Consider the following 23,215-nt stretch of genomic DNA (forward strand, 5'->3'; position numbering starts at 1 on the left):
GAAAATGGTGAAAACCACCAAACACACACGCAAACAAATGCAACAACAAGAAAGCAGGAAAACAACAACAAAAACAAGCACGAAAAAAAAACTCAACCGGCCTGCATTTTGTATGTGGAGGTAAAAAACAACAACAACAAAAAATTACGAAACCAAAAATCAGCAACCAAATATGTGGTTGCAACCAACAAAAGGCCCAAACAGACAGCAACAGCAGCCCCTTTGGGTTTGAGTGGCTTTTGGGGTTCAGGGGTCTGGGCGGTCAGGCGCACTTTTGGGTGGGCAGGTGAGTTGTTTGGCGGTTACTTTTTGTTGTCGAACTGGGCAGAATGCAACTCTGCAATAATAAACATGCGAGGAAACGCGTGTCCCCAGGAATGAACAAATTTTCGCAATTCTTTTTTTGTTTTGTTCTCCTGAACAATAAACGAAGCTGAAGCTGATGATGATGATGATGATGGGGGGGGAATGGAGATGGGGATGATGATGATGATAATGGCGATGACGTTGCAACAAGGCTGACATTGGGGGCAGTAGCTGTACAAACGGCAATGGACAACAAACCAAAGGAGCAGCAGCAAGAGCAGGAGCTGGAGCTGAAGCAGGACGCGTTTGGTCAGTCGGATGGTTTCCTGATTGTCGACCAAAAAGAACATGAAAAATCAATAAAAGCAACAGCAACAACCAAAAGAATAAAACGCATCATCATCATCATCATCACCATCAACATTCCAGCAACAACAACAACAACAACAACAACAAATATACAGCAAACACATGCAAATGAAAAGCGAAAAAAAAGAAATGGACAGATAAAAACGCAAGAAAAAGCAGCAAAAAACTAAAGAAAAAAAATAACAACAGAAAAATTCTGCAACGGCGGCAGCGGCAACAAACTTGTTGACAATTTACCATGTGGACTCCAACTTGGCCAACATGGACCTGTGACTGTGCCTCGGACCGGAGGACCGTCTCCTTCCTTCCTTCCTGGCTTCCTTCCTTGGTTCGTTTCGCTTCGTTTCGTTGCCACCCCCCCGGCCTACCTTTTCTGCCTTCAGTTTGCTGCCTGCTGCCATCAGGCAGGCTTCTTGCTCCTTTTTGGGGTTTTGCATTTTGAGGCCAACATTGAGGCCACGAACTGAGGTGGGAGAGAGGATGGCAACGTGACGTTAATGCCAAGGGTGAGACAATTGCTGCATGATGGGTGAACCTTGATGATTGGGGGTGGCCGTTGTTACTGTTATTCTTGTTGTTGTTGTTGTTGATGTTACTGCTGATTTTTTTCGGTTTCGGCCTTTATTTGTTTGCCCTGGTTTGAACTGAACTGAGCTGACGTTTTCGGAATGCGTGTGAATTTATGACGCTGGTTAAGTTTCCCCTCAATTTTCCAAGAGGAAAAACTGATGGAATGATGAAATGGCATAAAAGTTCAATATCATTCGAACTTTTAGTTGAATTCTCAAAATCACTTTCTTTCCTGCTTGGTCCATCTTCAACAGATTGAAAACATTTTCTAAGCAGTTTGCACAGATCTTCATCTAATTGTTCAAGTAGGCATTTATTTTCGAGAAAATGTTAAAGGATTGAATAGAAAAGTAATCGTTTAAAGAATTTCGAATCTCGATCTAAGGGCTATGGATATTATCAAACCCTTTTTGATATTATATTAAACTACATTTATATATTTACTTAGCCACTCCATTTCAAACTAACATTTTCCAAGTGTTCAAAGCAAAAGCCAAGACTATTAACTGAGTATTATCATAAGCAAAGACGTGAATAACATCGACTTTGATATTCCCAAATCTTAAAGTAAAGATAAGCGTAAGAAAAGAAATAAGCATTAACAGAAGCAGCTTTGATTAACTTGCGCTAACTAAAACTTTAATTCGTCTTATCTCAAAGAATCTTTTGAAATATTACTCATACCACACATTGTACAAACAATCAACTACTATTTCAGTTGGTCAACGCGACGTATGCGTAATATTTGATAAGCTTTTTTCAAAGTCATCTGGTAGCTAATCTTTTCCTTTCCTTTCTTCTTGATTACCAGTTTATCTTTACAGGCTATGGGCCTGGTCGATAACATCTCATTCACTTGACTTGCACAATCACACTCACTCGCTCTACTCTCACTCGCTTACACACTTTACACCACACTCACTCAATCACTGGGTGCACATTTTCTGGTTTTTATTATTTGTGTGTGTGTGTGTGTGTGTGTGTGCGTGTGTCTGCTTTTTTTCTCGACTTCGGTTTCGGTTGATTTTGGGGCCATTTTATGGTTACGCCTCTGTTTGGCAATTTTTCAACAGCTTGTTAACATTTTGTCGCCTATCAATGCAAAGTGAATGGGAATGCGTTTGCGAATGCGCTGCAACCAATCTGATTGCATGTGAAGGAGAAGCGCATGAGGGTGAGTTTAACTTCAGGTAAGCCTTCTTAGCGAGGTGCAACGAGTGGATGGGTGAATGCGAGTGGATGGAAATGGATGGGAGTGGAGCGGGTGGGTGTTCAACTGGGCAATGCGTTAATGAAGTGTTGCTTGAGAGCTCATTATGCATTTTGCTCACGTTTTTTAATTTTTAATTGCATTTGGTGTGTCCTGAGAGAGCGTGAGAGCATGAGAGAGGCATGGCTAACGTTTGTGTCCTTTCATTAAACGCGTCGCTGTTGTTGGGCAAGCGATTAAAATGACCGCCGAGCAGCAAATCGAATTAATTTTTGTAACGTGCAAAATGGCAGAAAGTTTTTTACTGTCCAGGCCAAACGCGCTTCTCGCTTCACTGTCTGGGACTGAGGCTGGGGCTGGGATTCAAGCACATTAAATCCTTTTTGCCGCAGGACACATTTAAGTTGCTGATTAAGCGTATGTCCTTTGCGTTGCTCTTCTCCTATTATGATGATGGTATACTCCATACACGCACACACTCACATGTATATGTATACACTCCTATGTATATGGCATTATTATACATTATGTACTTAAAGGAACATAAAGATGTAATGACCCGAATCCAGAATACTGTGCTTGGTTGCACACCTGCAACACATCGGCAACGGCGGCAACAGCGTCAGCTTAATAAACTACAAACAGTGAGGCGTTTTGCGGCTAGGTTGTGCTGGTAGTGGGCGTGGTCTGAAACCTGGCTCTCTCTTTTTAAATGCTTTTAATTGAAACAAAAATAACAGAAATAAAAAGGCAGAAAAAAGAACGAATCGCAGCCAGCCACCAGCAGGCAGCAGTAGGAATATTTTTTAATGAATATTGAGGATTAAAGGCATTTTGCGGATTTTCATTGAATTATGCCCCCTACCCCTACCACCACCACCCATCATTTGTTGCCCCTCACACACACACACACACGCACACACACACACACACACATGTCGCGACTCGGTTGCGGTCTGATTGTGCAGGATCTACTGGATCCGTTGGCAACTCGTTGTTCGAATATTTCTTTGTCGCCCGGCGATGATTTATTAAGTCATTAGCACTTGTGCGGCTCACGACCCACGTAGGATATGTATGTACACAGGATGTGTATATGCAGCCATACCTCCTCTGACTATCTCTGCCGCTCACTCTCCTTTGGTTGCACATACAACTTGTAATTCTTATTAATTGTGTTGCTGTCGCAGGACAACGAAAATATTCTCTATACAGATGTTGTGGCCAATTTTAAAAGGCAAGCTTCATTAAAGTTGATCCCGAAATTGGCAGCAGCAAAAGATTACAGATCAACCATCTAAGACAAATGTTGAATGTTGCATAAGCATCAAAACTGAGCCTCCTTCTTTTTATTCATTTTATAGAGTAAGATAAAGACTAACACAGCATTTTTCATGAATTCTCTTGCATTATCCTTTCTAGAAATCGTTAATTTGCCATTCTAAACACACCACCAAATAATTGATTACGGAAAGGAAAGTAGCGTTCTCACTTTTTCACTTCAAAAGTATTACTTCGCAATTGCAGAAATCAAGCATTCTTCCAAAACGGATTTGATGTCAAAAAGTAGCAATTAAAGTAAATAATTTAATTTTTATGATTAACCAACACTGTAATGCATGAGCATAAGAAGGGACATAGTATCACATATCTGGACAGAGACTCAGACATAGGCATAGTCTATGTCTGTATATTCAATCGCCATCTATTAACACGTAATAATTTTGAATCAAAAATTCTGTTGAAACTTTTTCCTCGATCGGGTGAAGATTTAATGCCTTATACTTTTTCTTATACTCTTAGATTCTTTTCTTCCTTAAATTAAAAATGTTTGCACCAAAACCTTAAATATTTTTTACTTAGCAATTATCTAATGAAATCGTTTCGATAACATAACTTTAAGTGAATCTATATAGATCTCCCCAGGCAAGTCTTATCATTTATCTACATGGGCTCTTATCAACTTGAATACTTCCTTTGGAAGCAGTTCCAAATGACAACTATAACGTTTTGAAATCTATTCCAAGGATCAGTTTGGCTTTTTTCAAGTTCACGTTTCTCTTGCACTTTTCTTAAAGTTTTCCTATTTGTAGAAATGATTTGATGAGTATTTTATTGTTGATTTGAATTTAATGGAAAATTTTGGAATTTTTGTGTTTTAAAGGGTTTTTCTCTTCTTTTGTCATAATTAAAATTGGTTGCCTATTTAATGCAAACAAAATGAGAGATAATGCAGAAGAGGAGGGAAGTATAAGAGATGTCAGGAGGAGAATGAACTGGAGGAGGCGTGGTGAGGTGGTATTGTGAAGAATTGAGTTGCTAAAGGGGTTGTTGCTGGCAATTATTGTTGCATTGTGTTGCTGCTGCTGCTGTTGCTGATGTTGTTGCTGTTGTTGTTGTCTTCGTCTGGTTTGTTTTTGTGTGCAAATGCAACTTTTATCGATTTAAATTAAAAACGCATTGCTGCAAATTGTAAAAATTATTGTGCGTCTGTCTGTGTACTCTCTCTCTCTTTCTCGCTCTCACTCTTTCTGTGTGTGTGTGTGTGTGTGTTTGTGTGCCAGGAAACGCCAGCACATTAAGTTTGTAGGCTGCTGCTGCTACTAGCCATGCCACTGGTGATGGTTATGGTGGTCCTGTGGCCGGGACGCCGCCATGTCCATGTCCATGTCATTGGCCGGAGCAATGCGGAAAATCGCATTTTCTCATTTGGCTTCTGTCATGCAAAAATATCAAAAGCGCGTTGCGAAAATCTCGTTTATTTTTCACACGCATTTCTCAGTGCTGTCCCCTTTAGCTCCCCCCTGCTCGTCCTTCTACTCCACCATTCCCTTGTTCGCCCGTATATACAAACGCCCACCCATGGGACAAGTCGCTTCCTTCACCTCCCCACACCATTCCATTTCCTCTCCTTTGGAAAAAATAAAGGAAAAAAAAAGAAGGAAATTGGCAACTTAAAAAGTTACAAAATATATTTTTAAAAACAAAAAGAAAAATTCAAATATCTGTAAAAGTAAATGAACAAATCTTGTTGATACCAACTAAAAGGTTTAATACTTAGACAAAAGGCTTAAACTGGCCAATCGAAACAAAAAACTATAACCAATTTTGTCAACTATGACATAAACAAATGCTAAATACTGTTTGCAATACACATATATAAATTTAATTAAATTAAATTCAATATTATATAATGCGACCGTCAACTATCGCTTGACATTAGCCGCCAATAGTCGCTCCAAAATCAACAGCAACAAATGCAAATATCAAACGCAAGTAATACGAATTGAATATACCCATTAATCGCATTGCAGTTGCATATTAGTAGAGTTTAAAAGGCAGAGTCTTTTAGTTAATCGCGAAAGAAACAGCAAATGAGTTTCTGTTTCTAATTCCAATGGAGATCACGAAATGTTCCATTCAAAGTCGCTTTATTTTTATTACTTATGAATTTTAAAAATATTGCGACGGCCATTTACCGAATATGGAAAAACTACATGCCCGATGTCTTGATATAAAATGACTCTCTGGCTTTAGATATGTGCATTAGTATATGTAAAAGGTAAAAAAGGGAAAGAAGAAAAAAAGTGTTGCCTACATTTGAGCGCCGGCTGCAATTTGTTTTGTATTTTGATTTGACTGCACTCATACACACATATACAGGAGAGTATTTATATTTTATAAGTGTGTGTGTGTGTGTGTGTGTGAGTGTGTGTGTGTATTTGTGTGTTTATATCATTTTGTATATATATGTTTGTGTTTTTTTTTTTTTTTTTGCTCTCTTTTGTGGTCAACGAGTTGGTTGACCACTTTCAAATACACAGCCTTCTCTTTTGCCACACCTACGCACCTTTAAAGCACACACACACACACACACAAACAAAATGCTTGAGTTGACGTCTACTTTTTTGTATTTGTTACTGCTTTTTGTTGCTCATTTAAAGCATTTAACACTCGCCCGACCTGAGCGATATTTATTGGTATATATAAATTTTTTCCGTTCCTTTTTCTTTTTTTTTTTTTTTGCATATTTATTTTATTTGTTTGTTGATTTTTGTTTTTCATTTTTTTCTTTATTTGTTGGTTTTAATTTTTTCTGCTTCTTTTTTTATATATTTCTTGTTTTTTTGTTTCTTTTTTTTTTTTAGTTGTTGTCCCGTTTGGTTAACCGTTGAATTATCAATTTCGTGGTAGAACTTGCGGCACACATAAGTGCGGTTCACCGAGTTGAATTGAGTCGAGTTGAGCTGAGTTTTTCCAAGGTATCATATAAACATATATGACACACAGACACACACACGCACGCACATACATAGACAGTGGTTATTGTTGTTGTTTTTGCTGTTATTTGTCCGCACGAAATAAATATGTTAAATTTTTGATTAATTGCATTAAGAAACAATAAAATATCAACATGTTCAATGACTGATTTTCATTTCAAGTGGCTCATTTAAATATTATGGTTACAGTTCAGATTTTGTTTTTCTGTGTGTGTGTGTGTGTGAGTAATTTAAATTTTTTTTTTTAACCGGATGTTTCATATTGGATAGGTAATCAATCTAAATTCATCTGCATGGCAAGGCCAATCTCGTGTTGTTATTCATTCTTCTGGTTATCCATATGCCATTTAATGACGTCTATATGAAAACATGGAGACATTTGGTCACCATATGCCAGAAAACTCATCCAAAGACCGCAGCATATATTTTAACAATCAAATATATTCTTATATAAAAAGAGAGCCAAAGAATGAGAGAGATAGCGATGTTTTGTTCTTAAATCAGACTAAAAATTTTAAGCCACTTTTATTGTATTCCTGCAGCCTCAAGGCCTCCCAAATGAGTCCTGAAATCTTTTATATAGCAATAATTGCCCCAAATAATCCAATTTCTTTTTAAAATTAACTTTTACATTGCACATTTCGATGCAGTTTTACATGAATCTTAAAAAATGTCAAGTCCTTTTGAACAGCATTTGGAAAGTGCATAATTTCCTTATGAAAATAATCACTTAAAGTGGGTAGAAACAAATGAATGACTTTTTAAGCCACTTTCGAGTTGGAACTGCTCTATTTCATTATTGTTCTCACTACGTCGGGGTTTGAACTTCAGATACAAGTGTTTATCCACTGATCTGATTGCAGTTTTCAATCTATTGGCTTTTTAAAAGCTTCAACAATGCATTCCCTTTACCTTTTTTGATATCCATTAGATTCATTTTAGCCTTGAAAACATTAAAATGCTGTTAAAGCAAAAAAAAATTTTACAATCTAACAAACCAATAACTAATTTTGAGAATTTTTAAGTTTCCAATGAGTAATTTCTATTCACTGTGTTTGAGCATCGTAACTGGTTTCTTTTGGGTGATCTAATAAAGATTTAAGCCAAACTTTCATCTCAAATCACAAGTACTTGGTGGCCCTTTCATTCAATCATTTGAATCTCACTTACCTTTCTCAAATACTCTAAGCGTGTCGTTTGTCCTGAAGCACTTGAGTTCTTTCCCTTAAAAATTTTCATGGATTTTGGACGTTGTTTGATTTGGTATCTTGATTTTCATATTGCACACAACAACAAAACTGTTAGAGAGAGCTCTCTAATGGCTTATAGATCGATCTATATGTATTTTATTTATATTACTTTTTTTTATTTTTGTGGATTTTCTTTATAGACAATTGATTCTTGAGCTAAACACCATTTTCAACACGTTTTGAGAATAGAAAAAAAAATTGAATATATATATATATATATGCATAAATAATATGCATATGTTTTATAAGCGCGATGTCACACGATTTTCTTTATTTGCGATTTACGAGAAGAGGATATGGGAATAATAAACAAATCTCGTTACGTTAACGGAAACACGGCCGGCGAGTTAGTGGTCAGAATGCAGAGTGACACAACAACATTTCGTTATAGCCTACCAGAACACCAGATGGCTGATGTTTGGATGCTGCCTGCTGCTTGCTGCCTGTTGTTGTTGTTGTTCTTGTTGTTCTTGTTGGAGGATGCTGCCCAAAATGCATTCGTGTTTTGGGAGCACGAAGCGGCTGCCCATGGACCATAGACAGAGTTCGTATTTCGTATTTGAGCGCGCGCTTTATGCACTTGCACTTTAAATGTGTGTGGGTGTTTGTGTATGTGAGTGTGTGTGTGTGTGTGTGTGTGTGTGTGGGAATGCCGAGCAAATCAAAAGCAACGACGACCACGTAAAGACGAAGGCACGTACAAGTACGAAATGTTAACGAAACTTTACGAATTCAACCGACGAACGAAGCACGACAGGACAAAATACACTGATTTACAATTACAGTTACAGGTTATACAAGTAGTTGTAGTTGTAGTTGTAGTCGTAGTAGTTGTAGTAGTTGGGCTCTGTTGTTCCGTTGTTCCGTTATACTGTTGCCTGGCCTTATGAACCGGTTAACGGCACAATTGCAAATGATAACAACACTAGCAACCACGCAAGCACGCAACACACACTCGCACACACACACACACACACACACACACATGAACGCCAACGCCAACGCCAGCCAACAGCGGCAACGGCAACGGCAACTGAAAAATTTTTTCGAAATTTTCACACAAAAAACGTTTTCAAATTTCAAAGTAAAGGCATCGTTGAGGCAGCGAGTCAGGTCGACGTCGCTCAATGACGACGCGTCGTCTCGTTCGTCTCTCATATGTGTACGCAACACACACACACACACACACACACAGACACAGAGGAGAGGCTCATATGTCTGTTTCTCTGTTTTGTAAATAACTCAAAAGCCTCACAAATTGAGTGCAAAAAAGGATTTTTGAGCACAAACATTTTTTAGGCAACAATTAAAACTTGACTAAACCATTTCACCCCCCCCCCCCCATCCCGTTCCCCAGCACCCCTTTGGGTCAGTTTTGAGTGGGTTAACTCCCCCGCTTGACCAGCACACACACACACACATACAAAGCGAGAAATATAGAGGAGCAACAACCCCTCTCCGTCTCATTTGCTCTCACTCTCTGTTTTTGGGTTTTTCTGAAAATTTTCACTCATCCACAAAAATCAGGTTTTATTTTCCTACACAAAATACATAAATTTTGCATCATTATCTGCGGCATAGAAAAGCAACAACCCTAGTTAAGAACCGAGTTAAAGAGCGGTGGGCAGAGGAAGGGGTGTGTGTGTGTGTGTGGATGGGGAGATGGTGTGATGGAGTTTGTGGGGTTTTGTTGCTGCTGCTGCCTGCCTGCTGCTGCTGCTGCTGGTGAACGGTAAATGAAGCGAGATGGCTATATTTATGTGCGGGCTTTTTGGTTGCTCTCTGAGCACATGAGCGAAATGTTCTGCTTCTGCTTCTGATTCTGCCGCCTGCTCATTATCATAAACAACAAATGCAACATTTTACATAATATACCAAGATTTCTCTTTACTACATGCATGCAAACACATACATACACACATACATATGTATGTAGATACAATATACAACATACTTATGTACATTAACATATATATAACTCAACTTGTGTGTGTGTGTGTAGGGGTGTTGAGTGTAGTTTTCCTGCAAAATGTTCATACATATATAAAATGGGATTTTAAACTATTTGGTGGGGGAGTGTGGGAGTTGGGGGGTGGGGATGGCAGAAACTATCGCAGTCAGAGTCGCCGCCATTTTGCTCTACCATTTGCGGATAGCACAAAAGTTTACCGCCCCCTCACCCCAGCCCAATCCACCTCTCGTTCACCTCCCATCCCTCCCACCTCAACATCCCAAAAGGTTCACTCATTGCTCGATAGTTTTTGCGGGGGAGGCGAACGCGTAGAAGCTTACGCATTAGTGTCTAACTGTAAATTAGTAGCGGAGAAGCATACGAAAGACAGAGACAGTGAATGAGAGAGAGAGGGAGGGAGAGAAAGAGAGGGAGTGTTTGAAGAGCCATAGAGTGAGTGAGAAAGAAAACCGAGACTGTACTTGCTGCCATGGGGCAGAGCATATTGAACAAGCCAACGAGTTGATTTCTATTTAAATTGATTTACTTATTTCTTAAGATAAGATACAGCAAAAATACATGCAGCCCACAGTGGGACGAGATGTATTGAACACATATTTGCATTTTCACAATTATCAATCAATCATCGATCGTTTATATCTAATCTTAGGCTCTCTTTCTTGATCAACTTACTCATATCCCTTTAACTCCTGCTAAGTTCCTATCAGGATCTATCTACCTCTTCCTTACTCACTCATGATCATATGTCCACCATTTTTGCTCCCTCTAACTTCAATTGTTGTACTTTGTTGTGACGTTGGCATTGGTTTGAATTGGTAATGTATTAAGGACCTTTTATAGAGTTCTCAATATTGAGAAAATGATCTTCATTTCCAGCATGCCTTATCTCAAATACCTCAGAGATCATTCGACAGATATCAACATGATATTGAGAATATAAATTAATCAAAGTTAAGTTATTCAAATTGTTCAATTGTAACCACTATGCCATATTGTCTATATATATGTGGCAGATCTCACTTTCTCTCTCTCTTGGGGGTTTTTATCTTCACATGTGCATGTGTGAATGTGTATGGATAGCTTGAAGACCAGGCGACCAGGAGGACAAAATCATCAGCATTATCCTTACAACAAAAAACCGACTTTGCCACTTTTTCAACTCTGATACGGGTTAAAAGAGGATGGAGGGGCGTGGGGAGAACTGGGTTCTAAAGGGCCATTTGTGACGGGATGGACATTTCTCATTTGCAATTGTATGTGTTTCCCATATGTGTGTGTGTGTGTGGTGGTTTGTGGGCGTGTGTGTGTGTAATTTCTTATTTGCAACTGTGTTAATGATTAGAAAAAAGAATCCCTTTCACATACACCAGAACTCGGATTGGTACTCATCCTCTCAATCTACTCCCGTTCTATGCGCGCGTGTGTGTGTGTGTGTGTATCTACTTCCTGGCAATTAATGCGTGTGCAACATGCGCGTTTTAATTTAACGCAACGCGAGTCCTGTGCATCCCTCTCAACCTTTCTCTTTCATTACCCCTCCCCCAATTCTTTTCTTTTACCCGTTCATTTTCCTTAAAACTTTTTGTTGCTTTTTTGCCGTAATTTTAAATGGTTTTCCAGACACAGGCACACTCACACACACACACTCACGATGAACTGGGCTTGGTCCCAGGCCCAAAAGAAGGAAAAACTAAACCAACCAGTTTGGCAAGTTTCAAAAGGTTGTTGCATGAGCTGGCCAAACGTTGTGTGGAATTGTCGAGAGTTTGAGTTTTTGCGTTGTGCGTGCGCGAAAATGCGTGGAAAGTTGAAAGTTGAAGCTGAAAGAACCATAGAACCGTAGCCGTAGTCATAGCCCGTGTCCCAACGAGTTTCAGGTGGTGCATACATGCCATGTAGCAAGGGTACGAGTGCGGGTCCAGGTTAATGACGAACCAAAGAGTAAGCACGGTTAGTACAGAGCGGTAGGCGGAAGGGTGAGGGGGACCTGGTCTCGTCCCGGGGCCGCTTATGCAAATGAAAATGCAGCGTGCAGATTTTGCATGAAGCATTTTGCTAAACAAAAGTAAACCAATGCACATGCAACGCGCATTTTGCCCAGACCATGTCCAAGGAACATTGCAAAAAGGAGGAGGAGATGGCAACAGCAGATATTAGTAGGTGATCTAGTCTGACCTGAATGACGCCTCCACATACCAGAGAGAGAGAGAGCGAGAGAGAGACAGAGAAGGGTCCAAATTCCATTGAAACTTCATATTTCCGTTTCAAAGGTGAAAATTATGCCTACCACGAATAGATTGTCTCTAAGACTTACTTTCTTTAATTGAGACCTGATGAAATATTTGCTTGTGCTTTATTTTGGTATCAAAATCTTCTAGTCGTGGGCACTTTTCCGCACACATCTGCATCATATGTATGTGCATGTGTGTGTGGGCGACCTCCCAACGCGTTAAATGCCTCACTTTATGCTGCTTGTTTACATCTTGTGTGCCACGTGCCACCGACGACAAAAAGGCAATAAAAACCCAACCGTAGCAACAACAACAACAACAAAAGAAACCAAAAACCGAATCCGAATCAGAACAGAACCAAAACGGCGGCGGCATCCTCGGCAAAGCACTCCACTGCACCCGACTCTATCTTCACTCCTTCCTTGGCAAATAGTGCACTCAGATTGAGAAAGGAAAACAAATAAAATATTTGCACTCAGAAAGTTCCTTTGCTTTGTTTTTGCAATGCATAGAGTAGTCAGAGTAAAGCACAGAACTAACTAAAACTGAATTAGATCAATGAAAGAATCGATGATGAAATAAAGTAAGAAAAACTTATATAATACGTGTTAGTTGGATAGATTTATTTTTGGCAGCTGCCTCTCAAGTGGAAACTGCAATGAAGATATCTCCAAAATTTTGACAACTTGACAACCCTGACCATCACATTTTATGCACTCAACTTTGCTCAGCATTACAACCTCTGATAGTCGGTTCGTTCTCACTCACTCAATGTGCAGTCAGAAAAAAGGAAGAGCAGCAGGCGGAGCCGTTGCTTTTCTAGTTTATTTCTGTGTGTCCGGGATTTTTGTTGGTTTGCTTTTTCTTTTTTGGATTTTAATGGCAGAGAAAAATGCGCAGCACCCAACCGAATCCGCTGATTGGAGGCTATGACGATGGCTTCCACCCCCTTAGCCGGAGACCTCTTCCTTTTATAGTTTTTCTTTTTTTCTAGGATGAGTCGAACTCCCACACACACACACACACAGACGAACCCATCTACATCTCCTCTTCTCATCGTCATCATGCTGCACTTTGTGGCCGTGTGCCACTGGCTGACTTTGGTGGTGGCGGCGGTGATGCTTCGCCTATATCCCAACCAAGCGACCGCCCGCCCGCTCGCCCGACTCCTTCGTCACCCGCTGGGCATACTTGTGGGTGACAAAATTTGCATTAACAGGCATTGCGGGTAGCTTAGTATTTATCAAGTAAGTAGATACATATGTCATGTAATTCTATATGTATCTAGATCGATCGGCTAGAAAATCTGATCTGCTCTCATAGATCCTCAAACAATCCTTAAGCTCCCTCTCTTGAGCTTAAGTCCTTAATTAGTTGTTTAGTCATGGAACTCTTTGCTTAATTTCCACAAATGTTTAGGCAAACAACTTAAATAAACTTGGTTATCAGAGTTACATCAAAAATCATCGGGGTCACCTTTTCAATTTGAGAATTTGAAAATTCCCATATTAGAATTTATTGAGCTTGACTTCTATTTCAATTTTATATAGGATATCAAAAAGTCGTTGCCGTTGGTAATACAATTTTTTGGGTCGTCACCTTCCGCCATTTTCTGTGTGCTCTACTAACCTTCTACCAACCCCGTCAACTGCCAATGGCCCCTAACCTCAGTGTCGCCCCCGCCCCATCGCTCTCGAGCATTGTGCCCACAAGCTAACCAATGCATTTTCGCCTTTTCTAGTTGTTTACTTCAATTTTTTGTTGCTTCTTTTGCCATTGCCATATATTTTCTGGTAGGGAACATGCGCACAATTTTTTTGCCTCCTACCTCTGGCACCCAACAACAACGACAACTACAACAAAATTGCAAAAAAAACGGCAGGAGCAGCGACGCCGTTGAGCATCGTCATCGTTGAGAGGAGCAGAAGAGACAAGAAAATAAATGCAATGCAATGAAAATTGCGAAAAATAGAAAAACGAAAGTTTTGCGTGCTTCCCATTTGCTGTTGGCTCTAAGTGGTGACCCCCATGCCATGCCCCTAACCTCGCTCCTCAGAGATGCGGGGTGCCTCTGCGTGGCTGTGGTTGGCTGTCTCGACTCTTTTCCGAGACAGACGATGGTGGCGGGGGATGCAAAGATGAGCATCTAGCAGAAGCAAAAGAAAAAGCGAAATAAGCCAAAAGAGCAAAAAAAAAAAACTAAATAGAACCCAGAGACTGTAAGAACAAGAGAATGAGAGAAAGAGAGAGAGAGCAGCAAATATAGAACCGACAAAAATGTATAGAAAGGGGCGTGCCAGTGGGGCCCTGGACCCTGTGTGTATTTAGTATGGCATTAATTAGTTATGGCAGACGATTTGAGGTTGCGTCTTCCCCCACCTTCCCTGAGTCTTGGCGCTGAAAGCTTTTTACTGTTGGTGGTCGGTTAGGAGGGGGAGGTAGAGTGGGGGTCGTTCTTGGGTGGGGTTTTTGTGGGGCTGGCTGGGAATACAAGTGTGTAAACAAAAGATGCCAAATGAGAAATCTCTCTTTTTGCTGGTGAAAGTTTTTTTCCTTCAATCTCTTATTTATTTATGGCCAAATGGAAAAACAAAACACAAAAAGAACGGCAACAATTTTTTTAAGTATTTGCACACTGAAAGATAATTAAAAATATATGCACAAAATATATATATCTAAAAGCAAATCAGTTCTAAGATCTAAGATAAAATATCATCGATTTCTTTCGTACTTGGATCTAGGACTATGGGGCGAGTTTACTCCTTAAAGTATGCAATAGGCTGAAAATGTATTCGCTGTTTTCCACAAATTTTAACTTTTCGTGTGTCTTGCAGCTTAAAAAATGGCTTTATTTGTTTCCAAAGGCAAAATCTTGGAGAATTGAATCCCATTGCATACTTTAGGGGACGAAATTCCCCCGTTTTGCAGCGCAAGATCAGCCGCTGTGTCATATATTAGTTACTTATCAAAGTTGGACCAAATTGGAACTCCTTTTTTTCAGAATTTCTGGTCTACAGTTTTACCTCTGAAATTTTCTACCCAAGGCATTGAATGACAACGTTTTACCTCAGAAGAAAGAAGAAGCAGATCTCCCTCTCCCCCTCTTTCTCACTCTCCCTCTCTCTCTCTCTCTTGGTATAAGGATATATATCAGTTGTTTAAAATATAATTTCAATAGTTTCTAAGTATTTTGCGTGTGTCGGTTTTTTAGTCAAAGAATTTGTTATTATTAAAATGTGAAGAAAAATATTTTTTAATTAAATATTTATTTGAAATTTCTTTAGACCTAAACTAGCATCAAAATGGTCGAGCTAAAAATGGGGGTAAGAGGTAAAGATGAGTATGTAAGGGTAAAGGGTTTAGAGGAGGAGGCGGAGGTTTGGGTCACTCACACTTGAACGACTTTCAATTAGTTGAGCCGCAGCAATGAGATGCTACACTGTCCCATTCCCCCCACCACCGCCCCATCTTTATCTTCTGTCTAATTTCTGCACTTTATTTGCTCGTTTATTTATTTAAAAGGCAATAAATTCAGGGCAAGTTTTATGCGCAAATATCTGAAAATTAAATGAGCATTGCCTTTGGTCCAGCTGGTCAGTGAAACCTTTGCCACCATTAATACCCTAACCATCTACTACTACTACTAATACTACACACACACACACATACACACACACACATACTGGCACACACTTGATGCCGCACCTTTTGAGGGAGTTAAAGTCAAATGATGAAAAGCTATAGAGCTCAAAATGAAAGTCCAGCAAGCTTTCAACCCTTTAAAAAAAGGACCACGAACCGCAGTCAAAAGAGCTAAAGAAGATGAGCTGAACTGAACTGAACTGAATGTGTGTGTGTGTGTGTTTGTGTTGGGGTAGGGGGCTGTAGAGTGGGTGCGTCTGCCCCTTTTAACTTGACCATTCCGTTCATTATCAACACCAAAAACTAAACAAAATTATTCGCCTTTGCCGGAAGTTGGCAATAAATTAGTTGGGTTACCCCTTTTCCCCCTCTTCTCATCCCAATCGGCATTGCCCATCCACACATTTTCTGTTTCACGATATGAGTAAAAGACTGAGAGAAGACCTTGTCCAGACATTGCGCCATAAAGCATTCATAAATCCCAAAGTAAACTAAGAGTAAACCCAAACGACGGCACGGCACGAAAAACTCATGGACTCAGACAGGGAGGCAAGCAAAAGAAAGAGAAAGAGAGAGACTGGGTCTGTGTGTGAGGGAGATGAAGGTCCACGCAGACTCTTGTGTAACATGCGGTGGCCTTTATTCATTCATCCGTTCATTCATTTGAACCTCCCCCCATCCCCGTCTCAAAACTGCCCACACACACATTCACTTCCACATCCATTCCTCGAGTCCAGTTACTACCCACATAGTTTCACTTTTGTTTTCGTTTGAGCTCCTCTCGCCTCGCCTCGCCGTGCTACGCCTTGCCTTGGCCATCCACATTTAGGCAATACGCCTTTTTGGGCACACTTTGCATATGGGGGAGACTTACAACAACTAAAGGGTCAGCAAGTGCAGTCAACAGAGCGCCGAGTCCCGGCCTTATATCCTTTGTCCCAATGTCCACTTCGTTAGTTGTATTAGTGGCTAGCCAACTCAATATGAGAGAGAGAGATGACGAAGGGGACTTGGGGGGTTGGTCGAAAGGTGACGCTGATGTTCATGCTGAAATGCCATCAAATTTACTTTCTCATCCCTTTCAAAACAAAAACAAAAAAATTCCCAAGATATTTTGAATACTACATTTTTACTTTGATTTCATTTACAATAAATTGATCTCAGCCTAAAATTATGCAAAGAATATGTTAGATTATTGAGTTGTCGGCAACTGCCTACAAGTTAGGCTACCTTTTTTTGTCTTTTGTTCTCTGGTTCCGTATACGGTTCCGATTTCGGTTCCCCGAACTTGTCACAAATATTTGAATTCTAGTATTCAATTCTGTCAGTCTTCCCCTAGTTGATTCCAATAGTAAAGAAATGTAAATCCATTGTAGTAAACTCTAATAAATTCGTATATAGAAGACTTTTTACATTGTAATAAGTAAATATAGGGAAAGAGAGGCAAACGTTAATGGAAAGTGCCTAATTACTTGTCTTAAACTAGTTTTTAGTTAACATTTTTCTTCTAGTGTACCAACTGCGCCTTTATATTGTTACGATATATATATATACATATCTCACAGTTTATATAATCCCAATTATTTGTCCTTTGTGTCTACTACTTGAATCTTAAGACCATTATCTGTCTGAGAATAGTTTTTCATCTATTATTTGGCTTAAAAGTTTTTGGCCCTCGCATCATCCTTTTTACATGCAGACACATATCAATCTGCTGTTTCTCAAGATGAAGAACTTTATCCACTTCACACCCACCAAAAAGCAGACAAAAACATAATTAATGAGATAACAAACACACACACACATACACACACACACGTATACACATACACTTTTGGCTGTATCCTGGCAACTTTCACCCTCATATGTCGGTCAAAATCAGCAAAAAAAAACGACAACAAAAAACCTTATTTTAAATTGCATAGATTAAAACCAAGAGCATAGTTTAGCTCCAAGAAACAGTGTGAAACGGGATGGGAAGGGGGTCTTATGTGGATAGTGGGTTGTGTGTAGGGGGTGGGGGACAATGAGTGACAGGACAGGACGCATCGCGCGCATCGCTGTCACTTTTGACAAATTATAAACGTCATTGCCAGGGACTTTGATGTGTTGGTTGGTTGGCTTGGCTTGGCTTGGTTTGGTTGGCTTTCGTTTCGTTTTTTAGGCGAGGAAAAGGCATTGGAAAGGGGGAAGATGGCGCCGTCGTATGTTGTATACAAGTTTATCCAACTGATTAATGCGATAGTTTCGCCCAAAAGCCTCTCTTCAGCTTGCGGCTGAAAATTAATTAAACGCAAAAGTTGCTTGGCAAGAACAAAACAAAATGACAGAGGTTAAAGAAAGAAACCCATTTCATTGGCATGGCCCAGAAAACCCCAGGACTAGGCACATCCTGTTGAAATAATCCTCATTCGGTGTTTTTTTTTTTTCCAAGTAATTCTTCTAGTATTGGGCACCAATTGCAATTGTAACAACTGCTCAGCAGATCCTTTTTTGTTTCTTCTCTTTTTTTTGTGGATCCTGTCCAAACATTCAACCCTCCTAAGGGCATCAAATTTAATAACAGTAATAAAGTTATAAAGAAAGCAAAAGAAGAAGAAGCAGCAGCAGCAGGATCAGCACGATCAGCACGGGTCGTAGGTCGTCGAGAATTTCGAGGCGCAGGAGTATAATAAATCAATTAACAGTCGATCAATGGGCAACAAGAACAACAAATACGGCAAACGGGCAATGGCAACTGCTGCAGCAGGATTATGAGGGGAGCAAAACGATCATCTCATCTCGGCTTGGCTCGTCTCATATTTATTGTTTACAGTTCCGGCTGGACGAGCGCGTGCAAAGGATATGCCGACTCGCGAATGAGCCGTGACCTTCTCCTTTTCCCCATCTCCCCCGCACACACACACACAAGCAAAGTACAAAAGGAATATAAAACTATATTGGATATATAAAACATGTTGATAAAAATGCGTTGCCCCCGGGGCACAGGAAACGGCACGCGGCACATTTCTTACTCACAATTAACGCATCTTTGGCATCGGCTTACTCCTTTTTTCGTTGCTACAAAATACTTGATATTATTTTAGGGGATTCTCCTCTTCCCCCTTCCTTTGGCCCTTCCCTCGTTCAAGCAGCAACTGGCGCATATCCAGCATTTGGCACCCGCACACGAAGTGAGGTCAATAGGGAACGTGTCCTTACAACCACTTCCAGCGCGTGTTTCAGGGTTTTTTTCAAATAATTCAAATGAAGTTAAGTTTAAAGTGTTGGCTGCTAAGAACTTTGGCTTTAAATACTTACTCCCAATACTTACCTAGAATCCTTAAAGGAATCTTAAAGGAGAGAAGTAGTTGCCATGTATGATAGGACACTTTTGTGGCTCACAATTAATACTTTAGGTCAGGGTAAAGTGTAAAAAATTGACAAAAGTAAAGGACATGGATTGAAGTGTAAGCAATACAGGAGCTCGAGGCGGAAGAATGCTTAAATGCAATGTGAAATTGTAAATGTCAAGTTGACAAAGAAGAAGGACAGCGAATATAAAACGAAGATCCGTTTCCGAAACATCTTTTCACAAATGAAATTCAAGTGGGTGTACTCTTTACCCACTTTATTTTTCTTCTTCTTTGTCTCCGTGTGTGTGTGTGTGTGTGTGTGGTCGGCTGGTCGGCGGAAGGTTTTCACTACGTTTGATCCTGTTTGTTGTTGCATTCAAGTGGCCACTTGACAGGAGGTTTGAATTGAATTGGTTCGGATCGCCGCCAAGCTGTCTGGACAGCAGCTGAGAAATTTGTCTCCGGGTTCTCCCCCACACACATACATGGTATTTTGCTTCCGGGCCATCGGCGGTCGACCAGGACAACACACACCGCACCACCCACTTGACCAAAATATGTCCTCTTTCTAGGCGGCAGCATCAGCGGAACTTTGCATATCGAATAACAAACAAAATGTGCCCCTAAAAATGTCAGGACATGAAAAATTATTAATGATCTGTTGGTTTAGTTTGTTAATGTGTTTTATTTTTCTTCTTTCTTCTTTATTTTTGTTTATGTTCAAGACTGCTGATGGATATGGATATGGGGGAGTAATCAATGACATTTTTTTCCAACCATAAGTAATAGCTACCGATTGAGGTTCAAATCTGGATCAAAATGTTTTCTTGATGATCAGTTGTTGTAGATAGGCGATAGAACATACGTCTCTCTAGATACAGTTAGGTCTCTTGAAAAACTTATAGGTAGAGAAATTTCATTATATTGAGATTTCACTGTAGAATTGATATACAAGAATTAGGTCCTTCAAAGTTCAGTGTTCTTCCTTCTATCACCCAAGTACAAAATTGGATCTATTCGAGACATGAGTGTGATCAAATCCAATCAGCTTACATCCTTTTGCATATATCCCATTTATAAAGCCTTTCGCGTTTTGTTTTTTGTTGCTACTTCGCAAAATCTGAGAGTGCATCTTCTCTCTTTGGCCAACAATATCGGCATAATGAGCAGACAAAGCAGCCCACTTTGTTGCTATTATTGCTGTTCGAAACATGTGTAACAATTCATTAAATTGTTTTACACACAGACATGTCCAGTGTGTGTGTGTGTGTGTGTGTATGCTAAATACAAAGAAGGGTTCACAAAAGAAAATTAATGCGTGCTTTTCGCAAAAGTGCAAAAAAAAAAGGAAGAAGAAAGGCAACATAAAATCAGTAGCAACAACAACGGTAACCCATCCTTGGCGTCTGGACGAGAATGGGGTTTTGAGGGATTGGGAGATTGGGGATTGATAATGGGGTTGAGGTTGAAGTTGGACTGCCTTAATGGATGGATGGAAGGCAGCGCGAGTGGCATTAAAAAGCCAATCCCTGCTGTTGCTTCGTTTTGCTTCTTTTCCTTTTTCACCGTGTTGCAAGGGTCTCTACGTTTATTTAATGAGCCAGCCATCCAGCCAGCCATCGAACACACACTCAAGCACACACACACACACAAATCTCATTTTAAAAGTTGTGCACTTTATGTTGTTGTAAATAAATCGATTGTAAATTCAACCAGCAATAACAACAACAACAATAACAACATGGACATATCCCTTACTTTATTGCACAAAAAAGAAAAAACGAAAGAGTAAGGAACAAAGAATATCCTTGATGCTCGATTCCTTTGACAATGGAATACCCTTTAATAATATTTAAAATTAAAATGTGATTGATCTTTAGTCGGAAATCAATTCAAATTCATTCTAGATCAATTCGCTTTCAATCTGACTAATTTTTAGCATAGGAAATCTTTGTTTTAGTTGCTTTTTGTTTAATCAAAATATATATCTACGATATTTTCAAATATTTTTAGATTTTTAAGAAGGTTAACTCAAAGAATTGGATGCCATATTCTTTTTTTTTAACCATTCCACAGGAAATGAAGTCAAGAGAATATGAAAATATAAACCAAACCGGAATGTAACTTTTATAAAAGCGTCCCAAATACATGACCTGCCGTGCTCCTCCACCAGCCAATGCCAAGAAATTCGTTAGACAGAATGAAGGGAAAATTAAAAATGGGGGCTGAAGTGAGCTGAAGTGTGCCGAAACAGTGAAACAAGCAACCCTTTCGCTTTTTTAAGCGTCATGGCGCCAAAGCTTTTCGCCATTTTTAAAATAATGCCCACCAGATGGCGCTGGGCAAAAAGTTTTGTAAGCCAATTGGGAGACTCGAAATTAACAGACATACACACTCACACACACACACACAGTTAAAAGTCCCTGGCCCCCCCATATGAAAAGCGGCTGCTTTGGGTGGTTCCTCCCCAACCCAAGGACAAACAAATACAATAAACCAAATGTTAAACAATCAATACACATTTAAACAATAGGAGACTTGGGATTAAATGAAAATCTTCAGATGGTTGAATTGAATTGAATTGATTGTTTTTTAAAACCGTTTAGTGCTTCACCATTTGCTTGCCAGATGGCGCCACAAAGCTCCCATGGGGGGTCAGGAGGAGCGGGTTGCACGAGAGGCTCTTGCTCGGCCAAATAAACGGAGACAACACTTGAAGGAAATTTTAAATCATTTGATGATAAGAGAGATGGTAAATTTTTTTGTATTTGGGTTATTTATTCAATAACATTTCCTGAAGCAATCTTTGACAGATCTTTCCGTTGGATAATAAGGTTTCCAATATCGAAATAGTCCTCATCGTGTATATATACAATGAGCGGAAACAATCTTAATTTCTGAATGAAAAACATTTTTTAAATATGGCCAAAACTATATATCAGTAGTAAATAGAGTGACCAAGTAAGTGGGTTAGAGTGGTGGAGAGGGGACAAAAACAACAACAGCAACAACCACTGTAATGTTTATAACCGAAAGCCACACAAATCCAACTTAATCAGACAATGAACCGCACCACAAAGTATGTGGCCCCAAAATGAACCAAAATGGAGGTGTGTTGGTGTGTGTATGTGTGTGTGTATGGGTGCGGGCTGGGTGAAAGAACAAATACACACACATACATACATACATACATATGTAGTGGAAAGGGGATGCGTGCAAAATTTTTTGGATTGCAAAACGTATAAAGTTGAGGGGCATAAACGTGATTGGGGTGGGGTGAGGTGGGTGTGGGGTGGAGGGGTTCAACTACTACAACTACTTCACCCACTCACACACGCACTTTGCCGTTGCGCTTCTCGTCGTGTGCGTCTGGCTTGACGACCGGTAAAGCGGGCCGGTTAGTCGGCCAACCAACGAGCCAACCAGCCAGCCCGGCTTACTGAACCGGAAATTGGAGGTGTGCGGCAAAACACGACGTGACGTGACATTTCCTCTTCGTCAAAATGTCAAAATGTGCGCGAACGAGCGACCCGCGCGACATGGCAAGGCAAGGCATGGCAAGGCAAAAGCAAACAAATAATGAAGGGCCAGTAAATGCAATAACAGCAACAACAACAACACCAACTACAACTACTACTAAAAGCCTCCTCTGGCTTGTTTTAATGAGTCAACAAGGCGGCAAACTTAATGGATTGAAAAACCATTAAAAACAAACTCTCAATTATAAAACAATAAGGTAAAATTTGTAAAATGTAATTAAGTAAACATGATTTTCGAATACTAACTCGATAAAGCCATTCAAAACGATTAATAGCTTAATCGGTTCGTTAATGTGTTAATGGCATTATCTTTTTGCAAAATCTGTTGATATTTTAGACTGAGAAAGGAAAAAGGAGCGAGAGAGAGAGGGCCTCGTTTCTTCTAGATGATATAATTCCCAACCAGTTTAAGAGCAAATGAATTACGATCTATCCTCTAATAGTGTTTAAACTTTGTTAGAACCGCTAAAAAAATATGTCAAACGATTAAAGTACTTTAGTGAAAAGTTTA

The 23,215-nt window shown here is 39.8% G+C and overlaps 1 protein-coding gene across 1 annotated transcript in view; it reads right to left on the reverse strand.

The window, feature by feature from the left end:
* Positions 1 to 8,073, reverse strand: part of RunxA (Runt related A) — a 32,051-nt gene extending 23,978 nt beyond the window's left edge. The window contains exon 1 of the mRNA XM_068303094.1: positions 7,906 to 8,073. The gene's annotated coding sequence lies outside the window, so the exon portion shown is untranslated. The remainder of the gene's footprint in view (positions 1 to 7,905) is intronic.
* Positions 8,074 to 23,215: the final 15,142 nt, after the last annotated feature.

The sequence above is a fragment of the Drosophila tropicalis genome, unplaced genomic scaffold (genome assembly GCF_018151085.1).
Source record: "Drosophila tropicalis isolate 14030-0801.00 unplaced genomic scaffold, ASM1815108v1 contig_158, whole genome shotgun sequence".
Taxonomy (NCBI): domain Eukaryota; kingdom Metazoa; phylum Arthropoda; class Insecta; order Diptera; family Drosophilidae; genus Drosophila; species Drosophila tropicalis.